The 23,355-nt window shown below is 39.1% G+C and overlaps 1 protein-coding gene across 8 annotated transcripts in view; it reads left to right on the top strand.

Moving 5' to 3' along the window:
- Nucleotides 1-1,389: 1,389 nt before the first annotated feature.
- Nucleotides 1,390-23,355, top strand: part of RIPOR3 (RIPOR family member 3) — a 56,131-nt gene continuing 34,165 nt past the window's right edge. For 2 of the 8 annotated variants that reach the window (XR_007708905.1, XM_050713975.1), the window contains exons 1-2: nt 2,730-2,785; nt 2,956-3,035. The gene's annotated coding sequence lies outside the window, so the exon portion shown is untranslated. Of the gene's footprint in view, nt 1,690-2,104; nt 2,205-2,729; nt 2,786-2,955; nt 3,036-3,100; nt 3,626-7,699; nt 7,983-21,537; nt 21,611-23,355 lie in introns of those variants that run through there. The other 6 variants (XR_007708904.1, XR_007708903.1, XM_035548050.2 and 3 more) reach the window with 5 other exon arrangements.

Genomic DNA, 23,355 nt, shown 5'->3' on the forward strand with positions numbered 1-23,355 from the left:
TAGTAAGTAAAAATAGAAAAGGGCGAGCTGGGAAGAGCAGCAAAGCAATTCAGTTTTTCCATGTATGTCACATTTGGAAATACTGAGTCCATGTGAGTTCAGCCACTGTCACAGTCCTGTTCAGCTTTTAGAGCGTATTCTCTGCTTCTGTTGGCCCATCTTCTAGTTTCCCTCCTGAGTTATAACACCATGAACTAGAAATTCCAGTGCAGGCAGATGGATGTACAAAGAAGCAAAAACTCAAATGCTTAGAATTCTGGATCCATGTAACTACAGTTTAATCTTATTATAACACACTCTCAGAAACTCTTGGTAAATATTCTTTATATAGGGATGGTGTGCTTGAACGTCTGAAGTTTGTTGTGTTATAGTAACAAAGGTGCCTAGCCAACGTATTGATAATCTATGCAGATTACTTCATATTAATTAACATTGAAGTAGCATTTTAAAATGAAAAGAATGCAAAATAGAGAAGGGTGGTATGGAGAGACAAGGAACTGTTAGCATACATATTGCTTGCACCAAGAGCTGCAAGAAGAATGATTGTTTTCTCCAGGTTAGCCTGGGGTAAAGGACCATATTAAGAATGCTAACTAGGTTATTAGCTGAGCTATTAGCTACTGCTAGTGTAAACAGAGGTATGGCTTACAGGAGCCTTTGTTAAAAGTCAGTTTAGTCTGGATCTTCCTGAGTAGCCTGGTCTACTCAGAGTTTTCTGTCTATAGTTCAGTTGGTTTAGAGACCAAATAAGAATGACTTAAGTCAGTACTTAAACAATAACATTGTTTAAAATCAATCTGATAATTATTAAAATTGTTTAAAGTGAATTCGATTCTTCCAGAACACTGGTGTGGCTGGAACAGTCAATGTATAATATTTTTTGCAACTGTTCTGAATATTTCATTGCAGAATGATCTGTGTGTATCGTTGGCACGTGACTTGATGGATGTCGAGTGGCTGAATTAATATTTGTGAGGTGCTTTGAGATTACTGGAGAAAACACTCGCATTTTTAGTGGCCCTTTAGGTCTGAGAGACATCAGAATGTGTTTTATTTTTTTCTTCGTAAATATTATAATGGTGGCAGCAATTGAGTATTTACTGCTTTTTATATGCGTGAGAATACCAAACATATGTATTTTTAAAGGAAATTCCAGAAGACTGTGAAACTAGCTTGTAACAATAGTTTTTAGGTTTGTATCCATTGTTTTCAAGAATATGTAAATTGTTACATTATAGAACTCACTTTGAACCCTGCTACATAATTAGCTGCACTAAACATCAGTATTCAATTTGGAAAATCTGTAGCCAAGTGTTTTATTACAATTTCATGGAAAAGGAGAGAATGTGAACAAAACCGTTGAGCAAATAATCTGAAATGCAGTTAAAAATAATGAAAACCAAGCACCAGCCACATAAACACACCAGATGAAGACACAGCAAATGAAGATCATAAAAAATAAACTGGAATAAAAACACATACGACCAATCCTCAGCTGAACTAAATATGGACATCTGCAGAGGGAGTGATGGAACTTCGGTCATTTGCGTTAGCTGAGGGTGTGGTCTGTGCGATTTATTATAAGTCATGAGGAAATGACAGTAACAGTAAAGGTTTTTCGGTCAACAGCAGTTGTGTAGGGCTCCTGCAGAGATTTGGTGTTCTGACAAACGTCCTCCTGCAAATCCAGTTAAGTTGCTTTAAAATAGCCCCTGTGTGCTCCACCCTGCTGCGTGGCTGGCACACTGAGACGTGAGTCCGCGCTGTTATGGCTGCAGTCCTCAGCCCAGGTTTTAGCATAGCCCTGTGCTGTGTGAGCTGATCCGATACAGCTCACGCTGCCGGGCCTGAGGCAGGAGCACGCAGCCAGCTCCGCTGACCCCCCTGTAAGACTAGTAACCCCAAGCAGAGGCCGGCCATGTGGCTTGCTCCATTTTAGACTGCTATAGTTGTATTTGCCAGGGGGATGCTTCTTCGAGCAGTGTGATTGATCTTAAAACCCTCAAATACTGGGAAAGGCGAGAGAACAATAAGTGGAGTTACAGTTCTTAGAATATGTAATGTTGTTACATGTACAAGTCCATGTATTTACATCTCCCTGCAGTTTGTCTTGCTAGGAACATCAGTTCTGCAGTTTGTCTCCTCCGTGGTGTATCACTGTTGCCTTTTTCAGCCCTCCAAGCACCTATCGGTTTCAAGATCAGGTATGAAAACCACTTTGACTTGCATTTCAACACTGTTCATTCTAAAGCATATTAAACCGAAAGTGCTTGAGTTATTTGTTCAGCTGACTCCATCAGCCCATCTGTTCTTGTCTCCTATTGCTCTCACCTTCATGTGTGTTCATTCCCTCCTGCATCTTCTTAAAACCATGCTATTTTCAGTTATGTGAGAGATCTTTCCTTTTCAAGGCTTTCATTTAAGCAACGTCATAAAGTACTGTAAAAGAGCAATAACTCTGCCCTGACAGGTTCTTGTGGGGGATCTGTGGTCATCTGGTGCTTTGGGAGCTTTAGCTTGTGTTTTATCCTCCCGAGACAGGATCGCAGGAGAGCCTACTGCGTGTCCTAGGTCTTGCTGAACGTGATCAGAAGGGGAGCAAACATGTTTAGTAATAAAGTTATCTTACAAGCACATCCAACTTCCGTACAGTCAGCTCATTTGCTTCGCGGGGAGCGTCAAGCTTCCTGTGCTGTCAGTCAATCAACTTGCTGACTCCGCGGGGAAATGGTGAAAAAACAGGTGAAAGTGAAAGAGGGATGAGACACACCGTAATTAATACAAGGTGCTGTGCCCAGGGCAGGAACGCAGTTGTGCGTTGGTGTTTACAAAAGGCCTGGCAAGGCATTGTTCAAAAGAAAAGAGATGTGATTGTGTGGGTTCAGACGGTGAGGCAGGGAACCTGGGAGGATCTCGTCCTGCTTTCTACATCACAAATTCACATCTTTTTGCCAGGCTTCTGTGGAAGGAGTCCTGAAAACAAGCAGAAGGGAGCTCATTCTGGAGGAGCAGTGCCTGCCTGAGGAAGCAGCGAGGTCAGTAGTGGGTGCAGCAGAAAGGGCTTGGGTTAGCAAAGAATGAACAGAGCGACCGACACATGTGCGGTAATAGAAAACCTCTGGGACGACGGGATGGAGAAGGGGAAGAGGCGATAGGAGAAGGAAAGATGCTGCTTAGGGAAAGGCTGATGAGGGCTGTAGGAGGATGGTGAGGAGAGCAGGGGCAGGAGGGATGCCGGGGGGACAGGGGTGGGTGGCCCTGCGTGCGGAGCCCCTTTGCCCCGGCCCTGCGGCGCGGTGGGGCCGGCGCTGAAGCAGCTGGAGCAAGCGAGGGGGCGCTTGGGATGCTCCCTGATTAATAGCAGAGGGTCCGGGCCGTGACCGCAAGCTCGGCATGTGCCGGAGCCTCGCTGCACTTTCCCAGCGCCCCCCCCAGGATGAGGGGGGTCGGAGGGAGGGAGGAAGGGAGGCAGCGAGCGGGACGGGGCGATCGGCAGCCAGCTGCGAGCCAGCAGCGCTCCGGAGCCGCGGCTTCCTGGAAGCGGAGCCCGGCCGGGCGGCAGCCGGCGGCGATAAGCGGCGGCTGGCGGAGCCCTCCCGGCGGCACGGCCTCTGCGAGCCCGCAGGTAAGGCAGCACCTGGCCGCACAACCGGGTCCGCGGGGCTGCGGCTGGCGGGGGGAGAAGCAGCGTCCCGGTGCCTGTCCCGGTCCCGGTGGAGGAACGGGCGGCCGAGAGCCGCGGGGCAACCGGGAGGCACCGGCACCGCAGCGGGGAGAGCTGCGGGAAACCCACGAGGGCCGCCCGGCCCCTCCAGCGGGGGCGCCTCCGGAGAGCCGTGAGCAGGCAAGCGTCGAGCCCTCCTGCAGGAGCGGGGAGGTGCGGTGGTGGTTTAGCCAGGGGTAAGCGCGTTCCTGCCAGGAGACACCCGGGAACCCCTCAGGAGCTGAATGCCTGGCTGGAGCAGGTGGAAAAGTCAGAGGAGCAGGGCAATGTTTATGCCATCCTGCGGGGGTTGTGTTTTGGAGGTGTCGCTGTATGGGCTGGTAATATTTTTGTAAGCTCTTTTTGACTGTGTAGAGGTTGTATTTTATTTGCTCATAAATATGGATTGAGGTTTTGGATCATGGCCCGGTTACGTTTTGCTTCAGACAGAGTTTACTTTCCCCTTTCAATAAGTTTAAATACATTGGGCCATATGGAAATTGACTTGTTCATCAACCCAAGAAAGTTGAACGAATTTGGAAAATAATGTTAAATAATTCTTGAGTGTGCGAGTATCGAACCAGAGTCAGAGCAGCAGTACTCAAAACTCCCGATTCAGTCATTCACTTAGTTGGTAACAAGACTTAATCTGTCTCTACCAGTGTTTTCACAGCTGTAAAATGGGAGCTACACCTTTTAATGAGGGGCATTACATAACCTTTTTGGAAAGACTTTACTGAAAAAAAAAAGCATAGTAATGATCATTTTAGATTGTGTAAGGGTAGTAAACAACGCAACATACATCTGAGGGAACATTTTATGTTGAATGGAGAGGTGTCTGAGAAAGATGTGGTGTCTAGTGGAACGTGAACATTAGAAACTTCTCTGTAATGTTCGTTTCTTATGCAGTTGCTCAGTTACATGCTGCTGCTCTGAATTCTGCAGAGTGGATGACATAAGCACTACACGTAATAGAGCCCAAATGGGAAGGAGGTGTTACCGAGTAGCAGACCAAGCCCACTTTGTGCCCCACGTCTAGAGAGAAACTTATCAGGGATGCAACACGTGCAATATGGTAGTGAGCAGCTAGCTTGTTAATTTTTTCTGCCAGTTAGATTCTGAATATTGTTTAGAGGAATGAAAGGGCGTCCATGAGACAACAGGTTCTGTGTCCTATCCTATGCTCAGTTCTAGAGTCAGTAACTGAAGTGAAGGAGTGGCATTTCTGTTAACAGCACGAAGCCAAGAATGGTGAAATATAGGCCAAACAGTGAGTTATGTAATGCTATTCCCTAAAGGGTAGTATAAAGACGAGATGATTTCCTTATGTCAAGATGAAGAGAAGCAGCAGAGTTGCTCTGCAATGTTCGCTCCAGCCCTGGGTTCCTTAGGATCAATCCAGGCAGGGACCTGAGACCTCATAATAGCAGATCAACCAGTGTCACTTTATTCCCTTCCACAGCTAATTCCTCTGCAAATACTCCTTTACAATGTGCTTATAAAGAACCTGAGAAGTGGAGTGGGGCCATTATAGCTAAAAAGGAAGTCAGTCTATTGGGAGGGGAAAGTTACAATTGTAATGTGTCTCTCTCGAGGGCTTGAAGAATGATAATGTGGAATTGTAGTGCACCAGGACAAAAGAGAAAGTTATAGAAAGTATAGAAAGTTATGCAAAACAAAGCAAGGGAATGAGACATGTCTCAGAGGGGTTGTTAATCATGCCCTTTGAATGAAATAAATAGTAAGGCTACATTGGAAGAGTAGATATTTTATGTAAAATAGTGAGTTTAATATTAGTTTAATATACACACTTGCTGTTAGCCAAAAGACTGAGAAAAAGGGAACAGACAGAGATGAATTATCCAGATTGTTATTGACCAGAACTGGATTTTGGAAGGTGACTGGCTGGTGACAATCCAAAATTATACAGACAGCAAGTCTTGCAAAGACCATCAGCAGGCCTTTAATGACTACAGGTGCTCAGGGTCCTGGGTTTAATTCTGATCTTAAGATGACGCCTCCACTAGTCCAAGAGGGACGTAAAGGTCTGTTTCTGACTTACCAGTTTTTATCCACTTTTTCCAACTTTTCCATTTCTGTTGCCAGTTTATTCTCCCTAAGTGCAGATTGCTTTAAACCAGTATGTCTTCAAAGACATAGTGCCTGAAACCATAATTTCTATTCAACGTTTTAGGAAAAAAAAAACAACTTGGTTTTCAGCCAGTCAGTGCATTTAATCATTACTAATTTAGAGGATCAGAATACCAGACAATCTCGCTTTCTTTGTCACTAATACAGAAAATACTGTAAGTGTAGTTAACAAACCATTTTGTATGTAATTGATCTAGGTTTGAACTTGGCTATTTCTGGTTGAATAATGAAGTCTGTTTCATGGGGAACTTAAAATGCAATTATTGCAAAAGTAACTGTGTCAGTGATATTTTCTTATCCATCAGATATGTTCTTTCCATTAATTCATCCCTGATTTGCTTGATGGAGTAGCAAAAATCTATTTTCAGTATTTTTTTTTTTTTTTAACTCCTGCTATTCCAGGCTGAAAGTGCAATAGTCCTTGCAAACTGCTCTGGTTCTTAAATCATGGAGTGAGATCCACTGTAGTGTTGACATCTTACGATGTCAATCTCAATTGAACTGTAAAATGCCCCTAATAACTTGCTTTGGAGTATAGTCTTACAGTTTATTAGAGATTAAAAAAAATGTTCACATGCTAATTTACAGCCCCAAGTTCAGTTTGCTAAGTTTTTATTCCTGTTTTTCTTTCCTTTCTCTAGAACTAAATTGTTCAGAATACAGGTTCTCAGAATGCTGGCAGGCTGAAGCTGGGATCTCTAAAACATAAACAAAGTGTTAATAGGTTCCTATAATTTCAAGTAAGAAAGATCTGTTGGGCCTCAACAGCTTAGAGAGCCAAGGACTGCATGCATCAGTATGGGCAACAAGCAGTAGAGGCATTCACATCTAACAGATGCTTCAGACATTCTGGCCTTATGTGCTCCTGACATATCTCATCTGTAAAATGGTGATAGTACAGTAATGTTTACATAGTATTGGAGAGATGATAAGAAATCAATATCAAGCGTTCTCAACGATGTAGGGCAAGTTACGTTTATGATTAAGAATGAACCTTGTTCCTCTTAGCTGAATATTTTCCTGACATTTTTCATATGGTAGGAGCAGCAGTAACAAAGCACTCATCATTTTATTAAAAAAAAAAAAAAAAAAGGCTCATAGAATGTGTGCTCACAACAGTTTCCTCTAACCATTGTAGGAACATTTTAAAACTTGTACTTTTAAGCTATGCATAAGTATTGATAGTTAACAGTATGTGCGCCTATGAAGGAGGAAAGGGTTATACGATTACATGTATTTGCAGATCTCTTTGCTTCACATTCTTGCAGACCAGAACAACAACATAACTTTCTTCTTTCAGGATAGTTAATGTTCTGGCCCAGAATTATAGCACCAGATGTGTTGCCACAGAAACAATTTAAAAGGAGAAGGAATCGCAAGCGAGTTGTCTTTCTAATGGAAAATGTAAAAGCAGTATTAATGTTTTAGAGCATGTCATTGGTTTTCTACGTGTGTTATATGTTTGTGCATGAGAGAATAAGGAAGAATTGTACTTTTTTTGTTTTGTCCATCTGTTATTGTTTTAAAAGCTCTATACAGGGTTGAAAATTGAAAAATACTGTATAATGGGCATGTTACATACCTCAGAGACATTTTTTATTAAATCCTGATTCATTTTGAGAAACATTTTCCTTGAAAAGTGTGCAGTGTGCTTGCAGATTTACTTAGCTCCACTTGCAGCATGCTTTGGAAAATATTTCCAGTAACAGTTGTTTCTGTTAAAGTAAGGAAACATATTCAACTATATAAAATTATCCCAGATTTTGATGCTGAGAATTAATAGCACATTCTTACTTACTGTAGTTGACATGCTGATGAAAAGAAGGAATGTATATAGGAAATATTTTGATTTAATCTTGCCTAGGAAGGCTTAAAGCAACCAGAGCCCTGGATTTTAGCTAGCACTTCTTTTACTCTGAATAGTTGCCATAGGGTACTCTATTCAACATATTGTTTTCTCAACTGCTATGAAAATATTCATCTGGACAAAATGCAACATAAATTGCCTTAATATCTCCTTTTCACTTTGACCACAGAAAGGCATCTTTTTTTCCTACCGTTTTGTACGCTGTTTGGGGGTAGAATAACAAGAAAAACATCCATGAAGGCCAGAACTGCAGCAGAACAGGTTGGCGCCTATAATTGTATTGGAAACTCTGCAGATATGGATACATTTTGTATTTACAGAAGGAGATTTTTCTTGAATTTAGGCTGATTTTATTTAATTTAGGAAAAATGCTGACAGAATTGTATCTGTACTAGGATTTCATTTTACTCAAAGACTTGTCATAAAATACAGTGTCTGTAACTAACATTGGTGGGCATTTCTTTTACGAAAAGACTGAAAAAAAATCTTGTATGACTTTCCCTGAAAAATCAGGGAAAATTTTTAAAAAGGCCTTAATCCACACATAGAGACTTGTTTCCACAGTTATTTGTCATATATGCTGTTGGAAGTTATTTCTCCTTGCAAATTTTGAAATACAACTGTCTGGGTAGATGAAGAAAACATAATTGCGTTTATCTTACCAAAATCCAGGGTGAAGCTCATGTTGTTTTGAAGTGATGGAAAAACATGATTATGTGCATCTTTGTGCATAATGCTAACTGGTGATTTTGGAGGATAATAGGCATAGACTGTTATCCTGAGGAGCCTTTTTTATTATTTATTTATTCATTTATTCATTACTTGCTGTCTGTGAAATATGTATTTTTAAAATCTTATTTTACAGTGTAGCATTGTTTTTTGTATAACCATACTTTTAAATGTGTCTCAGTTTGGAAATACACATTTTATTCCCTTTGTTCCTTATCCTTTATACAACTCTAGCATTTTTACTTTTCCATTGTTGAAAATTACTTATAACAGAAGTATTGGAATATGTCAATGTATACAGGAGTTATGAACAGTTACGTAAGCTTATGAAAAAATGTTCCACCTCTTTATAAGTGTCCTACAGGAGTAATCTTTTGAAACCTATCAGTTTTGGAATTAGAGTGCATGCCATGTCACACATTTGAGTTTTGGCAGGTTCACAGGCATGTCCATCACCAAACAAGATGTGCCATAAAGATAAGAAATGCATTTCTCTCTTGCATTCCTTATTCGGGCAGAGCTCCAATTTTGGGTGTGGAAGGAATGCAGAGCTGGGCCTAGCGCTTGTGGCTGCACAGGTTAGGAGTGAACTTTCAGTGTAAAATCTGGATCTGAAAATGCATCCATATTTTGCTAGAAGACCACAGTTATTTAAATCCAGGTTTCTGGTTTGAGTGTTCTTTGGGGTTGAATCAGTCCTTGTTTGCAAGCTGATCCAGACATCCCCGTAATTAGTTCACATCCTTTCTGTTTGATTCCATGAAGAGACAGGTTAGTCTGTCTTTAGGTGGTAGAGATTTCCCAGACAGATATTGTAAACTTGAAATATAGGTACTTGTAATTTTCTTTAAAATGTCCTTTGGGCCTGAAATTTCTTGTGCTTGGTTTCAATCCAGTGTTGAATAAGACTGGAAAGTCTGAATAATGTCAGTTCAGCTGCATTTGAGTTATTCAAGTGCATTTTAAAAATATGTACTTTCCACTTACATTTTTTCCATAATTCTTTGCACTCATGTAACCTCTGTCTTATTATTTAAATTGCCACAGACGTGAAGAGGAAAAAATCATTCTCCAGTACCAGGACTCAACAGATAACCAAATAGGGAGGCAGTTGAAAGACCTCAGTGTACTTTAAAGTCATAATGTTTACTGCTTTATTGTTAGCATGAATAGGTTTACATTTCTAGTAGTGCAGACAAAATACAATATACATAACTTCCAGTTTTCCTGTGCACTGCATTTCTGCAGTGTTTGCATTCTGAAACTGAAATTTTGCAAGAAGAGTTTGGGTTTCTCTAGATTGTGAGGAAGGATTTTATTTGATGAGATCCGTAAAGTCAAAGTGGTAGGCCATAGTTTTCCCAAAGATTTGATGCACGTTCCAAATGCATATGTAGCTGATGGAGGAATTATCACAATTTATCTTCTCATTTGTGTGAAAATGTGGCTAATGCTTGATCTATACAGAAAATTCGTAGGCTTTTCTCAAGTTGGAAAGATTCATAGCTATTTAGCTGGTACCTGTGTACCTGCTGTGTTTTGTTTGTTTTTATAATGGAAGATAAAAACATAAATGCAGTTACAATGGATGGATCATGTTCAAAAATGCTTCAGTTTAGTTCTGTCAATAACATAACAGTTTTAACATCACTTTGTTTGTTAACTGAGCATTAGAGTGTGCCTTTTTACATGCTTTTAGTACATTAGTTTATGCATAGACTTCATGAAAATCTGTCCCTATGCTTTTGTTATTCAGCGTCTGAAATGGAAGGCCACAGAGTGATCTTGAAGGTACTGGCACCTTTCAAGGGAGTCCTGTATGTAGAAAGCTGACAGGAAATACTACTTTAATTAACCACAACTCCCAGTGAAACAATGGACCTATCCCTTGTGTAACTCTGAAGTCATTGGATCTTATTCCTAATTCCACTGAGGCCGAGTTGTGCCCCTCCCTTTTTCTGAAGTGTTCACATGCCAATGTGTTGTGCAACCAACATAATTTGTTAACAAATGAAGAATTTAAATAACCTTAAGAAATCAGTGCAGGCATCCCAGCAGCCTGTAAACAAACATCAGAAGTACAAAACAAGTAAGTAGCGGTGCAAAGTACCTTAAAATTGTTTGAGCGCAGGTTCTTCAAGAACAACACAAGTCTAAGGCATATATGCTCTGAAAGAGAAGATTTGGAAAAGATCATGTACTGCATCTTCTGGTAAATCCAGACATAGGCCGTGTAGATACAGAAACTAACTTTTGTCTCCAGAGCTGTAGTAATACATGGTGAATCTTTTCCCACTGTGTGTGTGAATTTACTTGCATCCTAGTTTAATTTAAAGCAATGAGCAAGTATACCATGACCTCTAGTCATAGACCTCTCTCTCAAGTAAACCAAGTCATATGGAGCAAAACGCCGTTTTGTCTGTTACAACATTGAATGGACTGTGTGTCATTGCTGCTGTAAGCGTGTCTGGATTTAATTCTGGATCTGGATTTGTGTATTGCTGGGATTGCTTGTCAACACATGTATATTGTATCTGAATGGCCTTTTCTGAATTTTGAAGAGTACCCAAGTGATTTTTTGCCAGTATGGTCTCCAGGCTGTGCATTCTCAATGATGATTCAGTAGAGGATCACAAATGTGAGTTCGTAAGGTCAATGATCCATGTGCTGATGTTTGGAGGGTCATAGTGCAAGTGTGGGAAAACTGCCAGGGGTTATAAAACATCACAGGGACATACAGTTCTATCGACTGCCTCTTCAGCCAGGCATGGTTTTTCATTAATGGGAAGGCTTATCCCTGTGAAGCTTATAGTGCTGTTCAGCATTCTGGACACTGCTGCCATCATATCAGGCTCATCTGGCAAGATGTGTGGTATCTGTCTTTCACAAATCATGCCTGTCTGATGCCAGAAAATCAGGTCATTACACACATTGTTTAATATCACTGGAATCATAACAATACTGTTGTATTTAAGTGTTTTGCATGTGTGCTGTCCTGAAATTTAAAGCTATTTGATGGTGATCTCATCTATCACCAGAACTCCTTAAATTGTCAGTCTAGCAATAGCTACATGAACATCAGCTATGCATTTGGCCATCTATTTTTGTGTTAAATCTCTTTGCCACTCCAACAACTGTAACTGAATACAAACCCGATTGTCATTTTCTTACATACCATGTTTTGAAGGTGACTGTTGTTTGACCTTGTTCTGTTTGGACATTGGAAGCTGATGAACTAAGGATCAGTATGTACAGTGACCCGGTTGACACCTTGTGTCTTTTGCTCATTGGTCTTGGGTGACAGCTCTTCATGCTCTTGAGTCAGTGTGCGCGTTAGCATTCTAATTCACTCCATCCATCTTGAAAGGGAGCTAAGAGAACTCGCTTACAGGGGGATCTGTTTTTTGCAGTGGTGCAATCCTATTCTGCAAGGGTGGTCTGAAGTGTAATTGGCTTGTAGGTAAGTATTAAAGTCTCGGTAACATAGATGAAGTCAATTTGCATCACAAAAATAGTTACTATTTTATGAGGCATGAAGGATTTACCCACAGATTTTTTTTATAAACTGAGGATTTTAGTTGCTCTATACTTGTCTTGTAGCCATAGTAATCTGTTCTGCGCTTAAATGTAGTACTGCTATATCTTTGTCTCAGATGAGTTTTTTAATGGTATAGCCACATGACATTAAAAGCGTTTGCAGCTATATTGATATGGCAGAGTTGTATGCCAATGTAATTTGTTCCTTTTTCCTGATGTTTTATAGCTGTATATCTGTACTAACAATGTCCTTGCAGCACCTTAAGTGACACAAGTAATAAGCCCTTCTCTCTATCTGTTAAGTCCCTGTCTGTGTTGCAGATTCCTGCCCTCATAGCTAGTTGGTTAAGGATTGTTCGTCAAAGATACCATTTTTCATATGGCTGAATTAGCAAAAGACACAAGTATAGAAGCAGTTATGGTGCACAGTAAACGTGTAGTTCTACTTGTTTTGAGTCTGAAGGATGGTTTTAACTATGCTGCTAGAAAGCACAGCCTTGCTAGATTGCTTTGTTCATTCCAGGAGCACTTCGGTAGTAAATCATACCTATATTCTTGATAGCAGCGAGGTGCTGATAGTGTAAATATAGACAGAAAATATCCACATTGGAGGATTTTTTTTAATTTACATTATCTTCTACTAATACCTTTCAAAACTATACTAGATGTATTACACACCCAAAGTTTTTTTTGTGTAGTAGTTTTGGTTTTTTTTTTGTCTCTATAAAAGATTTGTGCTACAAAGTTTCTGGCATAGCTGTGAGTGCTAAGAGGAAAGCTAAAAAAATAAAATCAGTGAAGATTTAGCTATGCTAGCAAAATGCTCACATAAAATACTCCTTTTGCCAGGATTGTCTGTGTCGTTTGGGGACTGAGGTAGCTAAAAACTGGCAGAAGAACTCAGTTATCTCTTATGTGGGAATTTTGTTGTTGTACATAGATGCAGAGTAAACCAGTCCAAGGTCTAAGAAAAACTCCTTGTGATGCTGAAAAATATGAAACACTAAACAGATGCGACTGCGTCTGTGAAAGCTTTGAGTCCTAAGGGAACAAAGACTTGGGTTCACAGTCTAAAAAGAAGTTTGAGACAGAGATCTGATAGATTTTTTTTTTTTTTTTGTGCACAAACCAAACTCATTTTCATGAGTGACTCACTGTCTTTGTTGATGATATTCATAACATTTCAAGGGACCTTAAAATTAGGTTAGCTTTTGGCCTAAATGTGGTTTGATCTCAACCGATCCTGCTACTGATCAACTATTGCTTAGCACTTCGTTATGTCTGCCTTTTTTTTTTTTTTTTTTTTTTTTCCTAGGGAGTAGCTCTCTTGTGCTTCTGCTAGGTGACTGAGAAGAGCCTGACACTTCCAGGAATTTATTATCTTTAGCAGAAGTCTTGCTAATGTCAGTTATTGATAAGTGAGAAAGTAAACATGTGGCTGATTAGGCACTGCACTTTCAGTGGCTTACCACTAGTCTGTTTTCATTTCTGTTTTTCATAGCACACAGTGGTCCTGCAAAGAAAAGTTGTACCGTTTATTAATTTCTTAAATTATTTTTACTGTATGGCTTTGGTAAACAGTTACCTCCTTTTTGCTCCTTTCTGATGTAAAAGTGTTTTTTTTCTTGTTTACAAATTTCAGTTGCATTAAAGACAATTTCTAGTCTTGCTAGAAATGCTTTCAATTTAAGAAGTGTGTGGCAACTGTATTAACCTCTAATGAATATCAAAAGGGAGCTTTCTCATACCCAAACAGACATTCTCTATTTGCTGACTGTGAAATATTTGTATTAAATATCAGTAACAAAAACACAGGGCTGAAGAAAGGAAGTTTATAGAGGCCAGGGCAGATGTGAACTCTGCAATCAGTTGTTTTGGTAGAAGGCATCACCATTCTCCTTTAGAGATCTCTTGTCAGAACTGTTTATGTGAGCTCTCCCTACCCAACTTCCAAGAAAATAGCTGTTTTAGAATAAACACTTGAGACAGTAGTCTTTGCTAAGCTAACATTTTTAGACTGAAATAGGATTAAAGGGGGTTCCACGGAGTAATGATCATTGTAGATTGTCGTGGTCTTTTGTGGGCAAACTATGTCCAGAAGTCAGTCCATGAGTTTGACTCTCTTGATTTTATAATTTTGAAAATAATATTTTTGTAATTCTGTTCAGGCTTGAAATAATCTAAAGGTATCTTCTAGGCAAAACTAGAAAAAAGACTGACAAAACTTGAATATCTAGTTTAAAAGTAAATTCAATCTGTTTTAGACTGCATTTTGCTTGACTGCTCATTTTACCATATGTATCCTAATATACATTACTCTTTCAGCTGTCTTCAAAGCCATCTACTTCAGAGTGTTTAATATTTAAGAACCAATTATATCCATTCTGTTTTGTTTGGATAGTTTGCAATTAAGCATTCTTTCAAGTGGGCTTTATTTAGCTAATTCCATCACAAAAATAAGCTCTAGGAGAATGTAGCGAAGTTCAAGCTAGCCAATGTTTATTTTTATTATTAATAATTTATATTATGATAGTCCCTAGGGGAAGTAGGGCCCCACTAAACCCAGTTTCCTCTGCATGTAATGACAGTGTCTCACATAGCCTTATACAGCAGAAGATTCTTTCTGCTGTGGCTTAGGGATCCACTCTGTGCTTCAAGGCAGCAGATTGATGAAGAGCATATGAAGACAAATCAAAAATATTTTTTTAAGAAGTTTAAACTAGGAACCAGAAGGAAAACTTGATGCATCTTTTCTATACAAAGCCATCACTAATGCATTTTTCCAGTATGGGAGCCAAATCATGATTACAAAGGTTTGTTCATTTTCTCTCTGAAGTTACGGCAATTCTATCAGCATCTTTGATGGGAGCAAGACTGGGCAGAGAAGCAGTGGTGCTAAAAGAATGTTTCTGAACTAGCAGCGTAAGACACTATTTCAAGACCATTTTGATAGGAAAAGGTAGTTAAAAAATTTTTTTGGGTTTCATCAAATTTCCATCAGAAGTCAAGGTTTTCACAGCATCTCATCTGGTCTGCTTCCTGTTTTATGGGAGCCTTGAAAAATGTGGTTTAGAGTCATCTTACACTTACTATATGCAAAAGAGACAGAGGGCCAAATCCTGAACTTCTGTAAATCATAGAATCACTGAGGTTGGAAAAGGCCTTCAAGATTGTCTGGTCCAACCATCCCCCTACCACCGATGTCACCCACTAAACTATGTCCCTAAGCACCATGTCCAACCTTTCCTTAAACACCCCCAGGGATGGTGACTCCACCATTTCCCTGGGCAACCTGTCCCAGTGCCTGACTGCTCTTTCTGAGAAGAAATGTCTCCTCATTTCCAATCTATAACTCTATTGCTTTCAATAGAGTTACAGCAGTTCATATCAACTCAGGATCTGGCCTGCTCTTTATGGGATACTCTTGTGAGTTGAGTGGAGATATTGGGATCAACAAGGCTGTGAAGTGGAAGAGCCCTGAAGTTAGTGCAGCAGTCAAAATTTTCATTGTGGATTTACTGCCTTCTCCCCTCCCCTTATGTGGAGGCACCAGTCTTTTCTCCACTGTTTCCATAATTTCAAATTCGAAATCTGACAGAAGTTTTCCTGTCCTATCTGTTCCACACTCCTGTCCTCATTAGTTCAGTTTAAAGGGGGTAAAACATCTGTTTCCAAGTACAGCTGTGTGGTTAGTATGTTGGCCTTTTTTCTCCGTACAAAATCTCTAAATCTGTCTATTTAAGATTTTATGGGAGCTAGAGTTGGGCTGTGCAAAGTTCACCTCATTAAAAACAAACCCAAACCAAATAAAAGCAGAGAATAACAGCATAAAAAATGTGGGCCATGAATGTCAGACCATATGTATTAGGAATTGGTAGGAAATGAAGGGGAAAGTACAGATATATAAACATAAATTCAGAGGTTCTTTTTTTTTTTTTTTTTTTTTTTCCCACCAAGGAAAGCTTGTGGTTATGGAGTGTCTACAGAACGGGAAGATTAGTACAGAGTACAGTGTTGGTGTGGCTATGACAGCTACCCTAATTCATTAGAAAATAAGAGTACAAGCCTGTGTTAGAAGATACTGAGCAAATTCATCCTAGATAAAATGTTCAAATATGCCAAATGATTTTTGAAGATTTTTCTGTTAGCTGGCCAATGAGAGACATTCTCTTTGTCATGGTTTTGATATCCCCTTCTAAAAAATACACCCTTTTCAATTATCTTAATCAGTAGTGGGAATACTGATTTTGAAAAAAAGTAAGTCTGTGCCTACTCAGCATTAAAGAAAGTGCTTTGCTTTAAAATATAAAACTTTACTCTCTCTCCAAATGTCTATTTCCCTGCTATATGACATTTTGTATACTTTTCCAGTGTTCTTTGGGATACTGGTCCTAACTTAGCAACTTCATTATTTTTGTGGTATGAGATTGTCTTGGTAACATTTATGGAAATAAAACATTGTTGCCATAGGAAGCTGACTTAATGGTTTAATTCTTAATAAAGGGACAATTTTCATGATCAGACAGCTGCATGACCGATGGTTTCTCCCACTTCTTCCCAGGCGTGCCCCAGGACATGTAGCAGTATATTGTGATTGACAGACTTCAGTTTTTGAAGATATCAAAAGACATCCCACGTACTGTTGAACATCAAATTGCACTATTACCGGAAGATTGTCATCTGTTTTGGTTAATCTACCCTTCTCAGTGTAATAATCAAAACATATCTATCCATCATAGGGGTTTCTATTGAAACTTAGAACTGGGACTTTACACAACTCTAAGGCTGAGATAAGGAACATTTCTTATTTCATAACTGACCTGGCAGTAGGCTTTTAGGAGGCTCCTGCATTAGTCAGTGGATGAAGACATGATCACCCCCAATAACTCTGCATGTATCATATACTAAAACATAGATTGCAGAAAGCGGGGAGAATGAGAAATGTATTACAGAAGAATGTTCCTTGGGGTTTTAATTAAGGAGGGACCTCTCAAGGACAGAATGTAGGATCCAGTGTCTTGCTGCTAGGCAAATTTTCCTTTGTCAGAAATGGAAGAGCCTGTTCATCACTTGTAAATTGCTCTCTCTCAAAGCCATCTGCTTCTTCTCTTGGTAGGAATTTGTTTTTAAGTATTCATTATAGTGTAGCTCACTGCAGACTCAAATTCTGCCAAAGCTGAAAAAGCTGCAAGTCAGGCTAGCGTGTGGAGCCTGCCACATTCCTGAATCTCTGATTCAGACTTGCAAGTTTGTCATCAAGTTTGAAATTGAAACCAGAGGAGCTTACAGCAAGCCCTGTGCTCATAAATCAGCTGATAATGGGTGAATTGTTCTGTGCCTTTCCCTGAAGAGGAAAGCAAAACTCAGTGCAAAAGTACATGCAGCAGCCGAAGAGCTATGATGTTGGCGAACATGGAGAAACTACATGTGGCTATGTGAATATGCTGCGTACTGGCAAAGGAAGTAAACAGGGATTTGGGCTATATGCAATCCCTGATCCTTCTCTTATTACAACATTACAAAACAGTTACAGTGGGATTTACAGCCAACTTTGATTCTGGGTAACAAATTTCCATGAAAGAAACAGGCGCAATACATCAGTGTGCAATCTGTGACAAGGTCTCTATTGTGCCTTATTTGTTTGATATCTGCTGCCACTAGAGGGAGGTACAAAATTGACCACAAAATTTTGCCTTGAAAAATAGTTTCCAGGTCGTTAACTAAATATGGGCTAACTTTGCTGCCGGGATTCTACTGAAAATCTGGAATAAATGACTGATTAATTTCCTCTGGTTGTGCACCAGTGTCACTGAGAATAGAACTTGGATCTGTATACATAGAAGAAAACTAATTAGAAATACAGTAACATATTGAGTTGCAGGCTTGAAAAACAGGTCATCGTGGACCTGAAAGTCGAGTCCTGTGTTCAAAGAACTACTCTAGAAACGGTTACATGTGAGTTGCTACCTCCAGCACAGGAGAAGCTGTCTGAGGGGAGTGATTTTGCTATTTAAATTTATTGCTGTATGGCCAACTTGGAGACTCAGAACTTCATTTCCAGAAGCTGGCATAAAGCTGTAGAAGGGACTAATGACTAAAGCAGTAACCTGGATCAAAGCTGTTTATCTGACTTTCTCTTTATGGCTTAAATATGGCTAGGAGGAAAGTATGTCAGATATGTAGCATTTAAATACATATTTAAGAATTGAATCAGCTCAGAAAGAAATAAAAATTTCAAGAGTACCTAAATGAGTAACACACTGAAGCCCCATCTTTCCTTATAGTGTGAGTTATTAATGTAATGCTTATTAAAAATCAATGGAATCAATCGATCCTAAGAGCCTAAATTACTTCTGAGAATGGGATTATATTCCTAAATCATGTAATATTGTGACAGACGTAAATTTGGTGCAAAGAAAAGGGACAACCTAACAATCTGATTTAGGCAGATTTAGGCCAGGAAGTTGTGGAATGCATGTGCAGGGATGTAGAGAAACAAAATCTTCCACTTGCAGCAAAATTGCTATGTAATTGCTCACGTTGCTCAGTTTTAAACATGCAGAAATGTGTGGTGAATATGAGTGGAAAAATGACTGCTCATGGATCTATACAGCTGTAGCTACTGGACTTCACAGCAGTGTAGCTAAACGTACCTCTTTGGTAGAAGATGGTTTCCTGCATGGATTGCCTTTTTCAGCAAAGAAGACTGAAGAAATTCATCTGTCTACATTGTTTTATTCTCATCATAGGAACTGGGGGGAGGAAGAGATGAGTAGGTGTGAGATGGGAGAGCAGCAAATTGCAAAGGAGAAGCAAAATGTACCTCTTAGTGGTTCAGAGATGGATGATAACAGTAGCAAGGGGAAAATATTCAAAGCTCATCACAGACAGATATTTTTCTTTATTACCATTATCTATTTTACCATATGAATCTGATAAACAGAATACCAAACATACATTTTCCATTATTTGCAATTGCAGTGGCTTTTCCCCTGCCTGTGTGGTGGACTATTTAGAGGTTATGTGTATTGGCATGAGACATCAGTTTTAGATAAATGATATCCTGAAATCAGAATTCCTGTGTTACATTGAATTACATATAACCTATTCAGATTGTGCTGTGAATTTCCACGAAAGGATGCATCTGAAGAAAGGATCCCTGTTTATGTGTAATGCTGTGTTAAAATACCTGTATCGAGATGCAGCATCAAGGGCGCTTTCTGTCTCCCTAATTCAACTGTCTGTTAATCTTTAGAAAAATAACCACATTTTTTTCTTAGTTCTGCCAATAACAGTATAAATAGAATGTTCGTTTAATAATTGAACAAAAATGCTAAAAAGTTAAGGGGCCTTCATCATGAATTTGGAATGTTTATCTAGCAAAGTAGACATTGCTACTGAGGTCAATGGTTTTGCTAAAGAATGCTCGAGAGCAAAGATTAAATATAGTGTGTATTTTCCCAGTGGATTCAACACTGTGCTGTACACAAGATGGTCACTTCATTCTTTGTTCTGTCAGCCTTCATTACATAGACCTTTAGAGTAATTAGGGCCGAGTCATGACGTTATCACATCTCAGGAGTTTCATTAAATTTAATGGTGTGGATTCTTTAGATCCCCAATGCTGCAAAGCAAGTGCCAAGATCTAGAAATTTCCAGCCTGTTCCAGGGTATATTGAAATCACAGGAAAGTTCAGTGGTTCAGGCCAACCAGCCCTAAGACTTTGTTCAGAAAGTCTGACATTATTGTAATACACTGTGGTAATCTGATTTTTTCTTTATCGGTATCACGAGAGACTCAAATGTCATTGTCTGCTGCAAGTGTTTTGAAGTGGATACCACTCATCATAAGCAGCCAGAAATGTTAGCTAAGTACACTGTTTCTGAGTTTTGAAATAAATGATAGGAAGAAAAATAATTATGATTACATCAATATGATGCTAGAAAAAATTTAGATCTTAACTTGGACTTTAAAAATTTTATGATGTTATTATGCCAGGGTTATCTTTTCACTTATTAGATGCTTGCAGTATGTATTTCCATCAGCTAAAACCCTACTACCAATGCAGTTACAACAGCAAAAAAGATATTGTACTGGAGTTTATAATAAATTCAGGGAAGTGAAATGAGTAATTTATAACATTTGAACAAAGATTTTTTTGAAATATCAGATGATTTGTTGGAATCACAGATCATTCTTAAAGTCCAGAGAATGTCTCTGGAAGAGGATTATGTTGTGATAATACAAAATGAAATCAACTCTTTGGTTTACACAACTAGAAGACAGAATGGCTCTACCATAATCCTAAGTAAAGCTGATGTAACATTTTCAAATCAAATTATGTATAAAATTTACAAGAATAATCAAGAAGAAAGCATCAAGTGGTATAAGGCAAAATGTCAGGATGCATGATTTGTCCACAATCACAAATGTGATCCTAAAGCCACTTTACTGCCATTGGCATTTAATAGTTTTTGTTTTTTCATTGTGTTTATTTTCTACAGGGACTAATAATTTACTTGATTTCTACATGGCTTTTATTTTGTGAGCAATACGCAGCTGCTGCTTGCTGAAGCCAGGGAACAGCAGTTACTGACAAACTTGTTGCCCTGGCTATCGACTTGATGCATGTATCCACAATCAGCTGAACGAACCAGAAGTCTGGCACACTTTTTGCAGATACACAACTAGGAGCAAGTGTGTGTCTCTTAACCAACAGGTCATTCTCAAATGGGACACTATAATATTTTAAGAAAGCATGAATATCTTACTCTAGCAATAGTTCATCAAATTCAAGTGAACCTCTTGGAGATATTAAAAGAAAATCATGGCTACTAATTTAAAGTACAAAACACAAGCAGAAATATTTTGCAAGAAGTCAGTGAGTCATATTTTCCTCATAAAATTGTTGAAACCATTGTATCCAGAAACAATTAAGTATGTGACTAGGGTAGGAAAAGTTTAGCCATAAACACAAACAGACACCAACTTCTTGTTTGTAGAAGATGAAGGTCTTTTGGCTCGAGGAATCTCCTGATACTAACAGAGACTAAGTAGAACACACAGTTTGAGTGTATTTGTTGCTGCAAAAAAAATTCAAATGTTTGGTCATATATGTCTTTGGTCCTATATGTTATGGATAATTGGTAATTCTGAAAGCTAAATGCTAATAGCTTATTGGTATATGGCAACTCATTGAAATAGAGACAAACAAACATACTCCTTTAATTTGAAAAAAAAAAACAACCTCTTTTGATTTATATTAAAAATATATTTTCTAAGACCTGAAATCTCAATCTTACGACACTGCAGGTATTAATGTATTTGAATATATTAGCATCCAGCAGTTCAGAGGTCTGTTTACGACTCAGAAACATTATGTTTTATTCAAGCTTTTGTTTTTTCCCCAGTAGCTTAGTGTTTCTGTCACCCCTGGCAGTAGACTCCTTCAGTTTGGCCTGATGTTCCTGTATTCCACACATGCCAGCCCCATGCTAGCTGCTGTATCCACATTCTGTGCTTTTTGGGAAGATTAAAAGTGAGGAAGTACCTCTGCTCCCCAGGGTATAATCCTGGCATTTAAGAGATCTGAAGACATTGGCCTACCCAGCGGAGATTACAGGTTGGAAGATAGATTGGAGCTCAGCGTTGTCGGGCTGTGGCGGGGTCCTTATCTGATTTATTTTTAGCTTAAAGGGACAGTTGAAATTGAAGACACGTCCAGATGCTCTTTCTCAGGGCAGTTGTAACATAGCTCAGCACTTTTGTACAGACACTCTGGCTAGCAAACCCTGTGTTTAAACAACTGCATGTATCAATCTTTCTTACTATTAAAATGTTGTCAAGACATCCTGCTTATGGCCTTCTAGTCAGATGTGTGAAACGAGCTGCTAGATTTCTAGGTTACTACCAAAATACATGTGCTGGTGTGTACCATGAGGTATTTGACTTTATCAACATTGTTTTAAAGTAAGAAAGATAACTCCTTTAACATTGTTTTCCTAACATTATTCAGATTCTCTCATAGGAAGGAACTGTCAAAATGTGCTTGTGAATTGGATGTGAACGTAGCTATATGTTGGAGCTGAACCTGACAGTCAGTGGCCTTGAGGGCTGAGCTTTGTGCAGTTAAAAAACCAAACAACCCATGAGTATTTTTAAATGCTTATGGCTGTGCATAAGTGAGGTCCAATTCATCTCTCATTTCTACTAATTTGCAATATTTTCTTAAAGTCTGAAATTATATTTGATTTATAAATACATATGTGGCAACAGAATCAAGTCTAAGAGTTTAAGCAATTTATTTCTTTCACCAGCTGAGGTTTGAGGGTCTGTACTTTTCAAACGTAACTCTTCATGCCTAGAGTTCTGTACCACAAACTTTTATTTAAGAAGTCATCTCATCATTTTCCACTTCCCTTTCCCTGTCAAGGGTCTCTCTGTTTTTGTTTTTGTTTGCTTCATATCTATATGCTTGAAAAGCTTCTGTTCTCTTGCTGTACAGGCTTTAGGAATCCTATGAAGTCAGAAAAGCTTTTCCTGCATTTCTTTCCTGTCTTTTACTCATGAAATAAGCTTCCTAGGTTAGGGAGCTGAGGAATGGGTCCTGGGAATCTGGCTCAGCCTTCAGGAGGGTTGTGGTCAATAACCGTGAGGCTATTCCTTTTATTTCTTCCTTTAACAGCTTGTTTTGCAATGACATTTTTCAGCAAGTTGCATGGTTTTTTTTTAGTCTACTGATCCTTTTGATGGGGTGACTGTTCACAGACATAAGCATCTGAAAGCCAGAGGAAAGAATGGAAAATATTTTGAAACTTCAGCTGTGTTGTGGTTCAAGTATGCTTTCTGATTAGGGATGTTAAGGAAGCATCATTTCAAAGCAACAGAGCATAAGTGCTCTAGAGTATGATTAAAAGGTGATTAAGGTGCACCTAAATTTGTCCATGTAACAGATTTCTGTTGATGCTACTGAAGCTACGGAGTCCTGTGGGCTTCAGTGCACTAGATACAAAACCACTAGCCATACCCAACACTTTTCCTCTATTTAACAAACTAGGTAGCTTGCAAAGCAGGTAGCTCTTTGCCTCAAATATATCATTTTCATATCTTCTTCTAAAATGCTTTGCCTGCTTTTATTTTTTCACAGATGTGTTCATGAGCTTGGCAGATCTTGTAAAAACAGGAGTCTTTTAGCTCAGGGCACTAACTGAACAGCTTCTAAAGAAACAATCAGTTCTCGCTTGCTAACAGGATCTCTGCTTGTGGAAATGCATAACAGCTTTAGTGACTGCCTTGGTAGGCAATGATACCTAAAGCATAATCGGTTACAGTAATGCCCTGTACTTGTAGACTAGCCCAGAATCAGCA

The sequence above is a fragment of the Cygnus atratus genome, chromosome 16 (genome assembly GCF_013377495.2).
Source record: "Cygnus atratus isolate AKBS03 ecotype Queensland, Australia chromosome 16, CAtr_DNAZoo_HiC_assembly, whole genome shotgun sequence".
NCBI lineage: Eukaryota > Metazoa > Chordata > Aves > Anseriformes > Anatidae > Cygnus > Cygnus atratus.